Here is a 16,365-nt window from a genome sequence, read left to right as displayed (position 1 = left end):
CATGATATTTACAACTCAGTAAATCACACAATTGATAGTACATTGTCCTTGCACTCTAGTCTCAAATAGGTCTTTCTCAAAATTGACATGCATGATTTTCCGATGAGTGAATCTTCAATTATCTGGAGTAGCACTTGTGGATGCACCAATGCACTAACTTATTGTTAATCCTCTACTAGTTCAACAAACGGTAACTAGTTTAACTGACTATAACTCAATAAATTGAGTTATCTAATTACAACTCAATCTAAACTCATACTGGACCCCTAAAATTTAGGGAGAACACTTACATGACTTTCAAAATACTTCCAATTTGAAATTCCCGAGCTAACTAAGTTAATTAAACTTGATTAACTATTTACAAGTTGCTATGAGAATAGAATTCGATTTTAATTCACAGTTTAATTCAAGGACAAATTAAACTAGAATTTCTTGTTGCCATTTCTCAACACTCCCTCTCAACAAGAAAGGGATTATCTGCTACCCTGACCCTCTCTCTATGAAACTCGAATTTACATCTTGACAATGCCTTTATCAAAATGTCAACATCTTGCTACTTCGTGGGATTGTACTCTAACAACATGATTCGCCTCAATACACAATCTCGTAGATGATGATATTGGATATCAATGTGCTTGGACCTATCAACAATGTAAACTTTGAAACGGGAACTATAAACTCAAAACAAGAACTCTGGCCAAAAAAACCCCGAAAAAACATCAAAAACAGTGCTAAAAACGAAAAGTGTGTATACTGGAACGATGGTTTTTTTTTTTAGGGTCAATTTTGAACATGTTTTAAAAATGGCAGTGAAAACGAAATTTTCGTGCAAAAAACACCTTGAAAACGAAAAAGTGGTGATACTGGAACGATGATTTTTTTTAGGGTCAATTTTCAACATTTTTAAAAAATGCTAGTAAAACCGAATTTTTATGTGCCAAAAAAAGTTGTTTATGAGGAAAAAAACACACTAATGTTTTTGGTAGAATAACATTTTTCTTTCCTACGTATAAATTCAACATGTTTTCAACCATAACATGCTAGATACAAAAGAAATTGGAATTTTTTCAACCATAAAATAAAAAACCATGACATTATGAACAAATTACATGACTAAATGAATTCAAATGTCATTATTTGTATATTGAATGAAACATACATTATATCTCTAATTTAATGTTGCATTGTAGATATTCTAAACAATAAAAATTATCATAATTAAGACATATAATCCAACAACATAAAAATGACTCATAACTTCTCATTTAACACCATATGGAAATCAAAAATTTTATTTCAAGATATGATGCAAACATTAGTTATATAAATTGTCTTAAACAATTATTCAAAATCACTCATATTTTCTTACACACCATCAGAATTCACATCTTCAGATGAGTGACTGGATGTTGATGAAGATGTTCCATATTCTTCTCTTTCATCAACTAGTGCCCCATCTGAGTCCACATGCATGCCCACCATTTCAGGTTTCAAAATTCTTCTAGATCTACGATTGGTTTCAGCAGACTCCCATCTCAACATTGTTCCTCCTGGTAACAACCTTTTCAGAATGTCTATCGTCTTGAAGCGAAGAGTTCCTCTCTTTGTTAAATTGAAGTCATAAAAAAGTATGTCAACATCCTCCAATTTTAAGATCTCTGTGCTGCGGCAATTCATATTTGTACCCTTTCTTTTTCTCTTTCCGCCATTTTTTTTGTCAACTACCATCTCTGGCTTATACACACCATTGAATGGGTGTGTATTTGTGGCATTCCAATGTACTTCAACACCTATAACATCCTCATTTTCTGTAAAGACCTTTATAACTTTAGCAACCCATAATGGATAGTCTTTGGGATCTCCATCTGCTAGCACTGCGATCATGCAACCCTCCTTAATATCCTATACTGAACCCTTGTAAAGGTCTTCCATGGCTCCACATTGTGCACGAGATCTTTTGGAACCAATATACATCTCTCTTTCCTCTGTCTGTGAAGAATTAAAAATACCTTGAGATTGTTGTTGTTCAACAATGTTTATTTCCTCATGTTCATTCGACACATTTTGTGGCCAAATAAATGGATTTTTCAAAGCTATATTTGTTGAGAATGCAACAAGATGATGGAGCTTAGTGGAAAGGAGTCGCCTTCACTAAGTGGTCCCGCAGGGTATTTTTGGCGCAAAGTCTATTTTTAGACTATGCCTATTTTTAGACATATGGATCATGGTCTATGAGTTGCAGGATGTTGTTTATGGATGATTGGTCATGTTGTGAAAAATAGATGGACTTCGATTTTTGGTTCACAACGGAGTGATCAGAGTCTATTTTTAGACTGTCAAGCTAAAAAATAGAAATGGTCAAATATTATTAGCCCTTAGTAATATTTGGACTCTAAACATTATCTTATTCTCTTGGAGCACTCCAGTTCGAGCTACGGATGTGGCACATGCAGCTGACAAAAGGAATCACGTGGTTTCTTATGTTTTAGTTGAGCTATTGCATGGAGGACTTCAGTTAGAACTCATGCATGTGAGTTCTGTGGAGTTGGATGTGGAGTTGATGGAGTTGTGTTCAGTTTGACTTAGTTGAACTAGTTGTATTTAGTCTAACTAAAGAATACACTAGTGATGAGTTGTGTGAATTGATTGTTAATTAATTCACTAATTATTAACTCATAAAGCAACTGAAGAATGCATCAGTTAACTCAGTGCATGGACAGTTCAACAGAGACAGGTGTTAGAGGTAAGTGAAAGGGTGAGTTGTGACTATCAGTTGTGCATGAGATTTTGCACATGCATGGATTGAGTTATGCCAATGAGGACTGCGCAGTGTGGGCCAATATCTAGGCAATTATAGCTTGTGCTCACGTGATTTTGGATCAGCCAAGGTAAATAGGAGTTTGGATCAGCCATTCATCATTCATTCTCTTGCAGGATTGTGCAATGGAGGTAGGCAAAGCAGTGGAGAAGATTTGAACCTGTGACTTGTTCGGATCTGAGCTAGTTTTGTGTGTAACAGGTGGAGATAATGCTGGATACTTGTGAGGAGTATTGTACTATGTATTGTTACATGTTCTCAATCATTAATATACAGATAGTGTGGGGTTTTTAGCTATAAGCTTTCCCCGGGTTACATATTGTGTTAATGTGTGCATGCGATTGATGTTTCATTGTTTTTGATGCTGCTAAATTGATGATCAATGTAGAGGAGATTATGTATTGTGCATGTATTCCGCAATAGTGTATAATCGGGATAATCTCTGTGAATAAGTGTTTATTATTCAAAATTTCTATATGGTATCAAAGCAGAGTTGATCATCAGATCTATTATTCAGAAAGTGATTACATTTTATTTCTTCAGGCAGATTTTGTAATCAGGCCAGGTAGCCTCTGGATTCATCCTTCTTTTGGAAGGTGAGATATCCGGTGAATGACCATACAGTCAATCTCTGTACAAGAAATACTTTGTTCTCACGAATTTTAGTTCAGAAGCGGTTGAGTTTTTGAGCTGGTGGAATTCTAATTTGCAGCAGTGTTTTCTTGGTGTCAAAGTTGAAATGTCTTTCAACGGATTGCGATTGGAGTATGCCCTTGAAGGCAGATCGAATTATATTGCATGGAAAGACAAGATGGAGGCGGTGTTAGATGACAATGGGCTGAAGGAGTTCATAGAGGCTGAATTCCCAAAACCTACTAATGCTGCTGAAGTTGTGGCTTGGCGAAAGAAGACAACAAAGTGTCAAAGGATTATGTTGGAGGGCGTGAAGGATCACATTGTATCCAACCTTCATGGAAAGGCTTCTCCATACTTTATGTGGAAAGCGTTGACAGATTTATTCCAAAGCAAGAGCAACCAGAGGAAGTTGGCGCTCAAGGATAAACTCAGAAACATTAAGTGTGAGAATGGAGACAGTATGCCTAGGTATCTCACGAAGTTCACCCAATGCCGGGATGAGCTGGGAAGTGTGTGGGTGACTATCGATGATGAGGACTTGGTGAGCTTGGCTCTCCTTGGTCTTCCGAAGAGTTGGCATTCCTATCAGGACTCTGTCAATGGTCGGGAGAAATTGCCAGGATGGGAGAGACTTTGGTCGGATCTTGTGCAAGAGGAGATCAGACGGAGCACCAGAGATAGTTCTTCATCCATGCATGATGAGGAGAACTGTGCCTTAGCGAGTAAGGTGAAGAAGGGGAAGGTGAAGGGTTCTCTTTCCAAATCCAGTTCTTCCAATGATGGGAAGAAGGTTGACAAGTCAAAGGTGAGATGCTTTCGTTGTCATGAGTTGGGCCATTATGCTACTAATTGCCCAAAGAATAAATCCAAGAAGGGATCCAGGGAAGGATCTGAAGGTGAGGCCCTTGCTTCACAATTTGAGTTGGATTTCACACTCTTCGCATGCATGGTTTCATCTATGGTGGGAAGTGGTTGGTTTCTTGACAGTGGAGCTTCTTTCCACATGGCCGGTGACAAAAGTTTGTTCAGTACTTTGGAGGAGAAAGATCTCCAGATACTCATAGCGATGGGTAATGATGAGAAGTATAGTGTCTCAGGTGTAGGCACGGTTATTTTTTAGAGGGAGCATGGAGCTCACCTTACCTTGACCGATGTCAAGTATGTACCAGGACTGAAGAGAAACTTGTTGTCGATCGCGATGCTGGAAGACAGAGGCTTTGATGTAGTCCTCAGTAAGGGAAAGGTTTTCCTTAGACACATCATCACTAGACAGGTGAAGCAGATTGGTTCACGGAGTATGCTCTTGAGGTTCAAGATGCATGCAAAGCCTTGAGAAGCAAGGCAACTAATGGAGACTTGGTGGTTGAGAGGGAGCGTATATTATCTCTCAACATGCAGAGCCAGAAGAAGTCTCAGACGATTGTGGAGGAGCCACGATTGGTGCAGCAGCTTCAGGAGGTTGTGGAGCAGCCACAACAAGGGAAGCTGAGAGGAGATCGAGTAGAGACATCTACTCATGCAGAGACCTCCAGTAGGGGGAAACTTCGAGCCAGGAGGGCTGAGGAATCACATGCAACCATACCTCCAGGTAGGAGGTGGGGTGATGTGGATTGATCGTCCCAAGGAGGAGGGGCAGGATCCTTGAGGTACCCAACCTCTTTTATGAGACCTTGCTACAGGAGCCCCGATGTGGAGTAGCAGGAACTGACTGATTGGGTAGAGACAGATGCAGATGGAGTGGCAGAGAGAGCGACAGTGTAGGGAATCCCAGGACAGCGCATAGCTAGCAGGCTGCAGCAATGCGAGATGCACAAGTGTTTTGCACAGTGCTAGGTGGCACGGAGAGGTGTGCAATGGTGCAAGATGCATGGAGATGTTGCAGTAGCGCAGATGTCAGAGAGGGAGCACTTGTCAGCAGCAGGTAGAGCTTTAGCATCAGAGTATGTTCCTAGCCCAACAGAGTGGTCAGTTGGGAGTGTTTTTGTTCCAAGTGTTGTTGGAGCAAGTGGAGCGGAGAATCATGTTGCATGCAGAACATTCCAGAGTTGTAGGATAGGGGTTGTTGATAATCCATATCTTGTTGAGAGGGAGTGTTGAGAATGCAACAAGATGATGGAGCTTAGTGGAAAGGAGTCGCCTTCACTAAGTGGTCCCGCAGGGTATTTTTGGCACAAAGTCTATTTTTAGACATATGGATCATGGTCTATGAGTCGCAGGATGCTGTTTATGGATGACTGGTCATGTTGGGAAAAATAGATGGACTTCTATTTTTGGTTCACAGCGGAGTGATCAGAGTCTATTTTTAGACTGCCAGGCTAAAAAATAGAAACAGTCAAATATTATTAGCCCTTAGTAACATTTGGACTCTAAACATTATCTTATTCTCTTGGAGCACTTCAGTTCGAGATACGGATGTGGCATATGCAGCTGACAAAAGGAATCACGTGGTTTCTTATGTGTTAGTTGAGCTATTGCATGGAGGACTTCAGTTAGAACTCATGCATGTGAGTTATGTGGAGTTGGATGTGGAGTTGATGGAGTTGTGTTCAGTTTGACTTAGTTGAACTAGTTGTATTTAGTCTAACTAAAGAATACACTAGTGATGAGTTGTGTGAATTGATTGTTAATTAATTCACTAATTATTAACTCATAAAGCAACTGAAGAATGCATCAGTTAACTCAGTGCATGGACAGTTCAACAGAGACAGGTGTTAGAGGTAAGTGAAAGGGTGAGTTGTGACTATCAGTTGTGCATGAGATTTTGCACATGCATGGATTGAGTTATGCCAATGAGGACTGCGCAGTGTGGGCCAATATCTAGGCAATTATAGCTTGTGCTCACGTGATTTTGGATCAGCCAAGGTAAATAGGAGTTTGGATCAGCCATTCATCATTCATTCTCTTGCAGGATTGTGCAATGGAGGTAGGCAAAGCAGTGGAGAAGATTTGAACCTGTGACTTGTTCGGATCTGAGCTAGTTTTGTGTGTAACAGGTGGAGATAGTGTTGGATACTTGTGAGGAGTATTGTACTATGTATTGTTACATGTTCTCAATCATTAACATATAGATAGTGTGGGGTTTTCGGCTGTAAGCTTTCCCCGGGTTACATACTGTGTTAATGTGTGCATGCGATTGATGTTTCATTGTTTTTGATGCTGCTAAATTGATGATCAACGTAGAGGAGATTATGTATTATGCATGTATTCCGCAATAGTGTATAATCGGGATAATCTTTGTGAATAAGTGTTTATTATTCAAAATTTCTACAATATCTTCATTTGTTGTTGTTGAAATGATATCACTTTGATTATTGAAAAATGACTCCCACCAAACTGAATCAGAAATGTTAAAGTACTCATATGTATATCTAATACATTTTTTAATTTCTTCTAGGCAATCAGAATAATTTATATCTCTATTCTATCTACGTGCATTATGAACTTCACCAACTGATTGTTAGAACAATATTTTTGATGCAAATATTGGATGATCTGGAATGAACTTCAAAAATTCCAAACCTGGTGACGATGCCCATTCTGCAGTAGTTGAATACTTCTTGCCCCATATTAGTGTTTTCCCACCAATTTTTTTGATATGAAATTGGTGTTGCAAGGTAATGTCATTAAGTTGTTCAATGCATTTCTCCTCACCATGCAATCCCAGAATAAACCTTCGCATGTCAACAGTTTCTTCCAACACATCAAAAGTAGTCTCTGGCATGTATGATTTCTTAATACATTCAATTAATGATGGCAAGCTCCCAACTTCCTTCCTCCTCAATGTGACTGAAAAATGACTGAACATCTGATCAATATGGTCATGAGTGTGCCCAACAAGAAGGAAACCAACCTTTACCTTCTGAAAAATTCTCAATTCAACAAGCATGTTTAGATATCCAAAAACAACCCGATTTTTGTTTTCACGGCAAGTGTTGTCCAATTGTAGATACAAAACTTCAGGAAGATTACCAGACCAATGAGAAAGCACATCATGAATTATGGTTATTGTCAGATTTGCATCATTATGAATATTTGGAGCTATGAAGTACACCCTTGGCAACATTTTCCCATTGAAGACCATACAACCGACTAAGTGATACTGAATAAAATTTTCCTCCTGTAAATTTTGAGTGTGCAAACAAAATGTGGTAAAAGTGTTTTCTTCTGGTCCATACCATTAATTATCAAACCCAAATATTTATTCGGATTATCATAACACTTTTTTCGATGCTTGTACATCTTTTTCCTTTCACTTGTTTATTGTTCGTGATGCTCCTGAAGTTCTTTGAAAATTGAATCTACACAACATAAAAGAAAGCCATTAAGAAATATGTTTTCATAGTTGATGACTATACAATTTTAAAAGTTAAAGTTATGAATGCTTACCTCTTTCTAACCCTTCACATTTATCCCTTTTTTATTTAAGAGAAGCACATGTACTGCAAATCCCCATCCTTATCTTCTTAGGAATACGGACATTGTTGAATTCTTTCTTCCATACCTTCACAAAATATTGATATGTAATAAATCGGCCATGTCCCTCAGCACCTTCTGCATATTCTTTGTATAAGTTGTAGATTTATCGTCTTGAAAAATTATCTGGAATATGTATTGTCTCTCTATTTGGCATACACTCTCCATGCTTTGAAAAGAAAACTTTCATCCATGACATTGCAGTATTTGATAATGGCCCAAATTGTCTTTTATGACGTACTTCTGAATAAAATGTGGGATCCTTTTCCAAATTTTCTTGAATTCTCGAGAGACGAAAATTCCCAATCGAATGAAACATTTTGAAAGCCTTTCTACAAATAAATAAAGACCCAATATGATAATCATAACCTGACAATGTAGATTGCATGCACCCAACTAAATATGAATTTTGCATGCTTTTATTCATTGACAAATATCTCTTCCTTCTCTCTAATGCAAATTTGAAATCCATATGTTTCAAGCAATTTTTTTGACAACATTCACTTGAAATGAGAGCGCTAATAGAACTTCTTCTCATTAGATATTCTGCTCTACCCCTTGTATAACTAGAACATCTTGCATTGATACGAAAAGGTCTGCTCCTACTCCTCGATACAATATTTCTTGGCAACATCTCCATCATTGGATCATCATTTGTATAAGGATTTTCATCATCATTAAGAGGAATGTTATCCACACTATGATCAGTTGTGCTTTTCAAATACTGACTTGGAGGATATTCTTCATCTTCCCTTCTTCAGTGCTACTGTCATAGTCCTTAGAATTCGAGCTGAATGGAAAATTTGACTCGATGTTTATTGGATATTCTTCCTTGTGTGCATTGTCAGTGTTGCTGTAATAGTCCATAGAATTAGGAGTACGTCGAAAATGTGACTGTTTACTTACTGAAAATGCTACATCCTGTCCTTTGTCACTACTACCTTTATAGTCATTAGGATTAGGAGTAAGTGCTTCACCATGCCCTTCATCACTACTGCTCTCATATTCCATAGGATTGGGACTAAGAGGACACTGTGACACTCCATTCTTTTGAAATTTTTCATCATGCTCTTCATCACTACTGGTCTCATAGTCCATAGGATTAGGACTAAGTGGACACCGTGACACTCCATTCTTTTGAAATTTGTCATCATGCTCTTCAACACTGCTGGTCTCATAGTCCATTGTATTAGGACTAAGAGGACACCGTGACACTCCATTCTTTTGAAAATTTTCATCACGCTCTTCATCACTGCTGCTCTCATAGTCCTTAGAATTAGGACTAAGAGGACACCGTGACACTCCATTCTTTTGAAATTCATCATCACGCTCTTCATCACTGCTACTCTCATAGTCCTTAGAATTAGGACTAAGTGGACACCATGACACTCCATTCTTTTGAAATTCATCATCACGCTCTTCATCACTGCTGCTCTCATAGTACTTAGAATTAAGACTAAGTGGACACCGTGACACTCCATTCTTTTGAAATTCATCATCATGCTCTTCATCACTGTTGCTCTCATAGTCCTTAGAATTAGGACTAAGTGGACACCGTGACACTCCATTCTTTTGAAATTTGTCATCATACTCTTCATCACTGCTGGTCTCATAGTCCATTGGATTAGAAATAAGAGGACACTGTGACACTCCATTCTTTTGAAATTTTTCATCACGCTCTTCATCATTGTTGCTCTCATAGTCCTTAGAATTAGGACTAAGAGGACACCGTGACACTCCATTCTTTTGAAATTCATCATCATGCTCGTCATAACTGTTGCTCTCATAGTCCTTAGAATTAGGACTAAGTGGACACTGTGACACTCCATTCTTTTGAAATTCATCATCATTCTCTTCATCATTGCTACTCTCATAGTCCTTAGAATTAGGACTAAGTGGACACCATGACACTCCATTCTTTTGAACTTCATCATCATGCTCTTCATCACTGTTGCTCTCATAGTCCTTAGAATTAGGACTAAGTGGACATCGTGACACTCCATTCTTTTGAAATTCATCATCATGATCTTCATCATTGTTGCTCTCATAGTCCATAAGATTAGGACTAAGTGGACACCGTGACACTCTATTCTTTTGAAATTCGTCATCATGCTCTTCATCACTGCTGCTCTCATAGTCCTTAGAATTAGGATTAAGTGGAATCTGTGACTCTTTATTTATTTGAAATTCTCCATCCCCTCTTTCATCAGTGTTGCTCTCATAGTCCTTAGGATTAGGACTAAGTGGAAGAATTGACTTTATATTCATAGTGGAAGAATTTTCGTTATATTCATCAATATGAATATAGTTGTTACGCGATGAAGATGTTGATGTTGTACAACGCGAAACTTCACTATCAGGAGAATCCATCCCTTTCAAATAGAAGAAGTTGAATGATACAAATGCAGAGTCTCATAAAGATATTATATAGCTTAGAGAATGAAATTTCCCCTCCAAAAATTTTCCTCCCAAAAAGTTTTGCCAAAATATTTCCCTCCAAAAATTTTGTTAGATTTATTTCCCTTCATTATTTTATTCTGCAATTTATTAAAAAATGTTAATTAATTTTTTTTTATGAAATAAATCTTTAAAGTTAAAATTGTAAACTAAAATTTTTACCTAAATTATTTTAATAGTTAAAGTATATAATATTTACTAAACAATTGAATGTTTTTTTTTAATTTTTATAATATATTCTAAAACAAATTAATCCCACATTCACCGCGTTGTAAAACAATTCCATAATATTCGCTTTATCATAGTTTCCTATATCGCCATAAAAAAAAAATAAAAAAAAATTAATCCCACATTAATCGTACGGTAAAACATCTCCGTAATTTCACCTATATAATAAATTCCAAAATCACTATTACTTACATCACATCAAGGTTTTTTGAGATTCGTTGAAAGACTTGGAGCGAATTTGTGGAGCAGCTATATTGCTATCAACAACATATTCAACGGAAAATTCTCGCAATTGAAAGGTTAGTTAATTTTTTTTCCTTGCAAATTTTAATATTAAATAAGTTTAATGAAGTTTTTTGTTTTTGTTTTTGTTTTTGTTTTGTTTTTTTTTTTAATTAAAACTTTTTGCGGGCCAAATTTACCCACTACGTCCGCTGTGGGCATGGTGGGCCCGGTAAAGCTCACGGCGGCCAAACGGGCCTGTAGGTTAGGGGCAATGGGGATGGCCGGCCCGCCCACCCGCAGGGTGGCAGGGCGATTCTCAGGAAGTTGAAACTGGCAGTGAAGAATATGTTGTCGTTACTGAGGATGAAATTGGAACTGAGAAGAGCCGTAAAAAACCAAAAGTAACAATGCCCAAGAATAAATCTGTTATAGTTGATGATGAGAATGTTATGAAGAAGAAAAGTAAAGTTGAACATTTTGAAGTAGTCATTACCAACAGTCAAGAACCAAGTGAAACTTCAAAAGAAAGCAGAGAAATCATTACACCAGGAGCTAATTTAAGGATGGAATTATCAAAACAAAACAAAATGCCATTCGATAGAATTTGACAAAGAGAAAGTTAATTGAGGGTGGTCGTACATTTCAGCTTAATGTCAGACAAATCTATAAGGCAAGTGAAGGACAATGTCAATATCAAATAAGAAAGCCACATCATCTGCATGTTCACAACTTGAAGACATTGATGAGGTACAATCCATATGCTCATGTGGTTAATTAAGTGCTTCTTATTGATCCAATTCAAGTTCCCAACAAAGAAGCATTTGAAAAGTCAAAATGTTTTGAATACAATTATTATGTGCTTGGGGGGAACCATTCTGTAGAAGTTCAAAGACAATTGATGGAGGAATATCCCAATAACCCACGTTTTGAAACAATGAAATGTCTCATTTATGCTGGTTTATCAGATACAGAAGCAAAGTTAGTGGCATGGGATCATAATTCAGATAATGAATATAGGATGTCTATGAATTTCATCTAAAGGGTTAGATTTATTCATAGTGAATTTGAAGAAAAATGTGGTGGGGATAGGATAAATGTTACTATAGATTTCCGAAAGGAATGTTGTATGGAAATAAGCTATCAAATTGAAGAGAAAATCAATTCAAAAGGTGGCAAAGGTGGCAAATTTAGTGATTTATTCAGAGGTGTTGATAACATTTTCCAATTGGCATTTAGAACTGGAGAGATATGGGAGTTGATTAATGAGATTTTTAGCATGTGGGAGAACATTGGCACTAAAAACTAGAAGGTCAAAAAGTTTAAACCATTGATATGTGGCAACAATAAATCAGGTCCTGAAATGAAGCAGCTTCCAGAAGATATGACTATCACACCTTGGAGAGCATTGCAAAGAGTGAAGGATGAAAAAATTTTCAAAGCAATATTATCTTGTGTGAGGTCAGGGGAATTATCATTGGAGGAAATGTCTGAGGAATTTCAAAAGTAAGTTTGTTGAATTATTTTTATTTATTTCTAGATTATAATTTTCTTTTAAATATAACATATTGTTCTTGGTAGTATTTGTTATACATATCATTATATTAACTTTTTTTACTTTATCTATGCAGTCACAAATTTTACATGAAAATTCAAGAACAAATGATTAAATTATTGAATGAAGATAGTTGGGATGATGTTGTATGCAACTATCGAGATTCAAGTTCTACATCAACATTAATTTTTTTTATCTTGCATTTAAAAAGGTATGTTGATTTATACATTCATTTTTATTCATTTGTGTACTATTTTTAATTTATAACTTACACATATATTTGTTTATTTTATAAAAGATGAAAAAGGATGATAATGGGGCACTAGATAGTTTCAGAACCTTTATTGAAAAAATAAAGATTGAAAAACTGAAGAAGCAATGTATTAAGAATGTTGAACTTGATCCAACTCTTACTCATTTCATTTGGAATGGGCTAGACACTATTCAATATCAAGTAGTACAAAATGACTGTGAAGACATTGCTAAACTCGTACCTAAAAGGGATTATGCCCTAGTTATTGCAGATATTCCCCATGGTTTCAATATTCCAAACATTGACTATGATAGTGACCCTTATACTTATCAAGCTCTTAGTAAAGTGGTTGCAGGATTTCTAGAAGTCATGTCATCACCATTATGGAGATTTGTGACATTTCATTCAGACACACAATTGGCAATGTTATTGTCAAGCTTCAAGGGGAAAACAAATTCAAGGATGCAGCTTACATGGTAAGACGTTTAAAATGTATATTTGATTAATGTTGAAAAATTCATTTATGTACAAGTTAATTGAACTTTTACTATTTCATGTTACAGGCAAAAGTCAAATCTTCTTAACCGTGAAGATCAACTATTTATAAATGATTGTGAGTTCATCCATATTGATAGTTGGGCAAAAGATGATATGATAGCTATATGTCTATGATTTTTAATCGGGTAGATGGAAAGAGTCATAGCCAAATACTGACTTATGATGCTGTTGTGAGAAAACTAACATATGAAGACAAAGAAGCAAAATGAGAGATAGTTAACATTTATCAAAAACCACAGTTATTGATTAACTATCTTATAGACATATGTTCAAATGAAGGAGATTGGGTTCTAGATTTATTTTCTGGCTCAGGTAAGTTTTATTATATGGAATTGAATTTCAATATGTTATTTCTTAATTAATATGTCATTGTACTAATTTACTTCATTATTTTTTTTGTGCTTGATAATTAGGTACAACACTAGCATGTTGCCTTCAAAAGGGAAGAAATTGCATTGCAATTGAAAAAGATCCAATACAGTGCAATTTCATTCAGCAAAGAATTATTGCTCTTCAATTTCTTCCAGATGCAATGCAAGAAATTGAGTTGAAGAAAGGGGACTTTAGTGAATCACGTGTGGCAAAAAAGACAAAGGAACCCCAACCACCATTACACAGAATGATTGGAAAGGCATACATTGGGAGATTCGCAGACATCAAAGATCCATTAGAAGAGGAAAATGAGCAAAATGAAGCAGAAAATATGGTGGAAGAAGACAATGATGAAACTCTAGAGGACGAAGAGTTTGGATTACGTAACATTGTTGATTAAATTTAAGTTATGCTTGGAAATCAAGCTCCTTTTTTGTAACTATTAATTAGTTATACTTGTAATGTTTTGACTTTGATATTTTATGAAAAAAATATACACTCAATTAAGGTTGTTATGCATTCAATATTTGTATTATGTGATTTTCGCATTAATTTTTATGTTAATCATTATTTTTTGAAAAAAAAAAGTGATTATTTTTTTTTTTGACATGAAATTCATAAAAAAAAAAACTATTATTTAACCATTTTTACTTAAAAAATTCCTATAAAAATTGTGGTTTTGACATGTCATTTCTAGCAAAAAATTATCAAACGTGTAGTTTTTTAGTTATATTTATGTTAAAATTGGTTATTTTTGTGTCAATTGTTAAAAATTATTGTTTTTTAGAGACAATTATTTCATGTGGATTGAAAAATTAATTAACAATGTATAAATATGTAGAATATCGAAAATTCAAAATATCGACCTTCTTCTTTAAATATGCAAAACAATAAAAACCTCACTACAAAATATATATATATATATATATATATATATATATGAAGAAGAAGACCACTTCAAAGATTATTAAATTTAGAAAATAATTATTTACATTTCATACATTAGAAAATTAAAAGTAAAAAAGTAAAAAAGAAAAAAAAGAAAAAAAAAAAAAAAGGCTTTTTAAAAAAAGGGCCTAGTGTAGAATTACCATTTTTTTAAAATCAGCATGAAAATCACTACCATTCTAAAACGCAATGTACATAAAAAAAATTATAGTGCCAAAAACTATGCTCTAAAAAAACATGTGTGTTCTGCATCACCCATTTTCAAAATCGGGTCACTTTTTTGCTATCTCTACGAAACGGGTAACAATATCAGTTCCCGTTTCAAAGTTTACATTGTTTATCATGAAAAACTAGATTTTCGGAGAATTTGATACAACTATGATTATCATAGTAAATCACTGTCGGATCCATCCGCTGACTAAGCAAACCAACCAGGATCTTCCTCATCCAGATGGCCTCACATGTTGCCTAACTTGCAACCATGTACTCTGCCTCTGTCGAACTGAGTGCAACCGATCTCTGTTTCCTGTTGTACCAAGAAACTGTCGTTGACCCAACACTGAAAATCCCTCCTGATGTGTTTTTTTCGGTCAGATGGACTCCCTGCCCAATTTTCATCCTTGAAGCCTTGAAGCTTCACTCCCTCTATCCGTTTGTACGATAATTCGTACCGAGTAGTGCCCCTGAGGTATCTCAATACATGCTTTGTCGCTTTCCAATACATCTTGGTAGGCCTAACCATCACTTGACTTGGTTGGTTAACTACATATCATAAATTTGGTTGTGTGTTCACTAAGTACATGAGTGAACCCACAAGCTGCCTGTAAACAATAGCTTTGACTACCTCTCCCGGAGTAGCAACCTCCTTCTTCCAGTTACCAGCGAAAGGAGTCTCCATAGGCTTGCAGCTCTTCACGTGGAACCTCCTGAGTATCTCGTTGGCATACTTGCCTTGAGACACAAACAGCTCCCCATCACCCTACCATACTTCCATGCCCAGAAAGTAATGCATGAGCCCCAAGTCCTTCATCTCAAACTCTCTTGCAAGGTCCTCCTTGCAAGATTTGATCAGCTGATCATCACCTATCAATATGAGATCATCAACATAAAGTACAATGATCAACAATTTACCTTCCACCACTATGTGGTATAGGTTCACATCTGCTTCACTCTTCGTGAAGCCCAACTCGGTGAAGTAGCTATCTATCCTAGTGTACCAAGCACGAGGTGCTTGCTTCAACCCATACAACGCTCTCTTGAGTCGACACATATGCGACTTACAGTCGAAGGTTTCAAAACCTTCAGGTTGCTCTATGTACACCCCTTCCTCAATCGTGTCATTAAGAAAGGTTTTCTTCACATCCATCTAATGCATCTTCCAACCCATTTGCGTTGATAGTGCCAATATAGATTTGATTGATGAGTACCTTGCAACAGGATCAAAGGTCTCATTATAGTCAATCCCCTCTACCTGTGAAAAGCTACGGACCACAAATATAGCCTTATGCTTCTCCACACTACCATCTGCAGCTTGCTTTACCTTGTAAAGCCAACGAGAGCTCACAACGAGCTTATCCTCCGGTCTCAGGACCACATCCCAAACATTGTTACAAACTATGGAGTCATGCTCCTCCACCATGGCATTTGTTAACACCCAGGTTGTTCCCTATGACTCCCTAGGGAATACGGCCGGGGTAACCACTAACTAATCTTTGGATCACAGCTTCTAGCCAAACTGTGATCAGAGAGGGCTCTCTCTTTATGATTTGTCTCTGTTATGATGGTGTTTTAGGCTAGCTATTATGCTCAGGTTTTGGTTTATGTTTTGGTTGAAGGATTTCTTTT

Source organism: Pinus tabuliformis, chromosome 4_1 (assembly GCF_031772625.1).
Source record: "Pinus tabuliformis cultivar Carrire ecotype Pingquan chromosome 4_1, CPIR1, whole genome shotgun sequence".
Classification (NCBI taxonomy): domain Eukaryota; kingdom Viridiplantae; phylum Streptophyta; class Pinopsida; order Pinales; family Pinaceae; genus Pinus; species Pinus tabuliformis.
Note: the sequence above shows the minus strand (reverse complement) of the source record.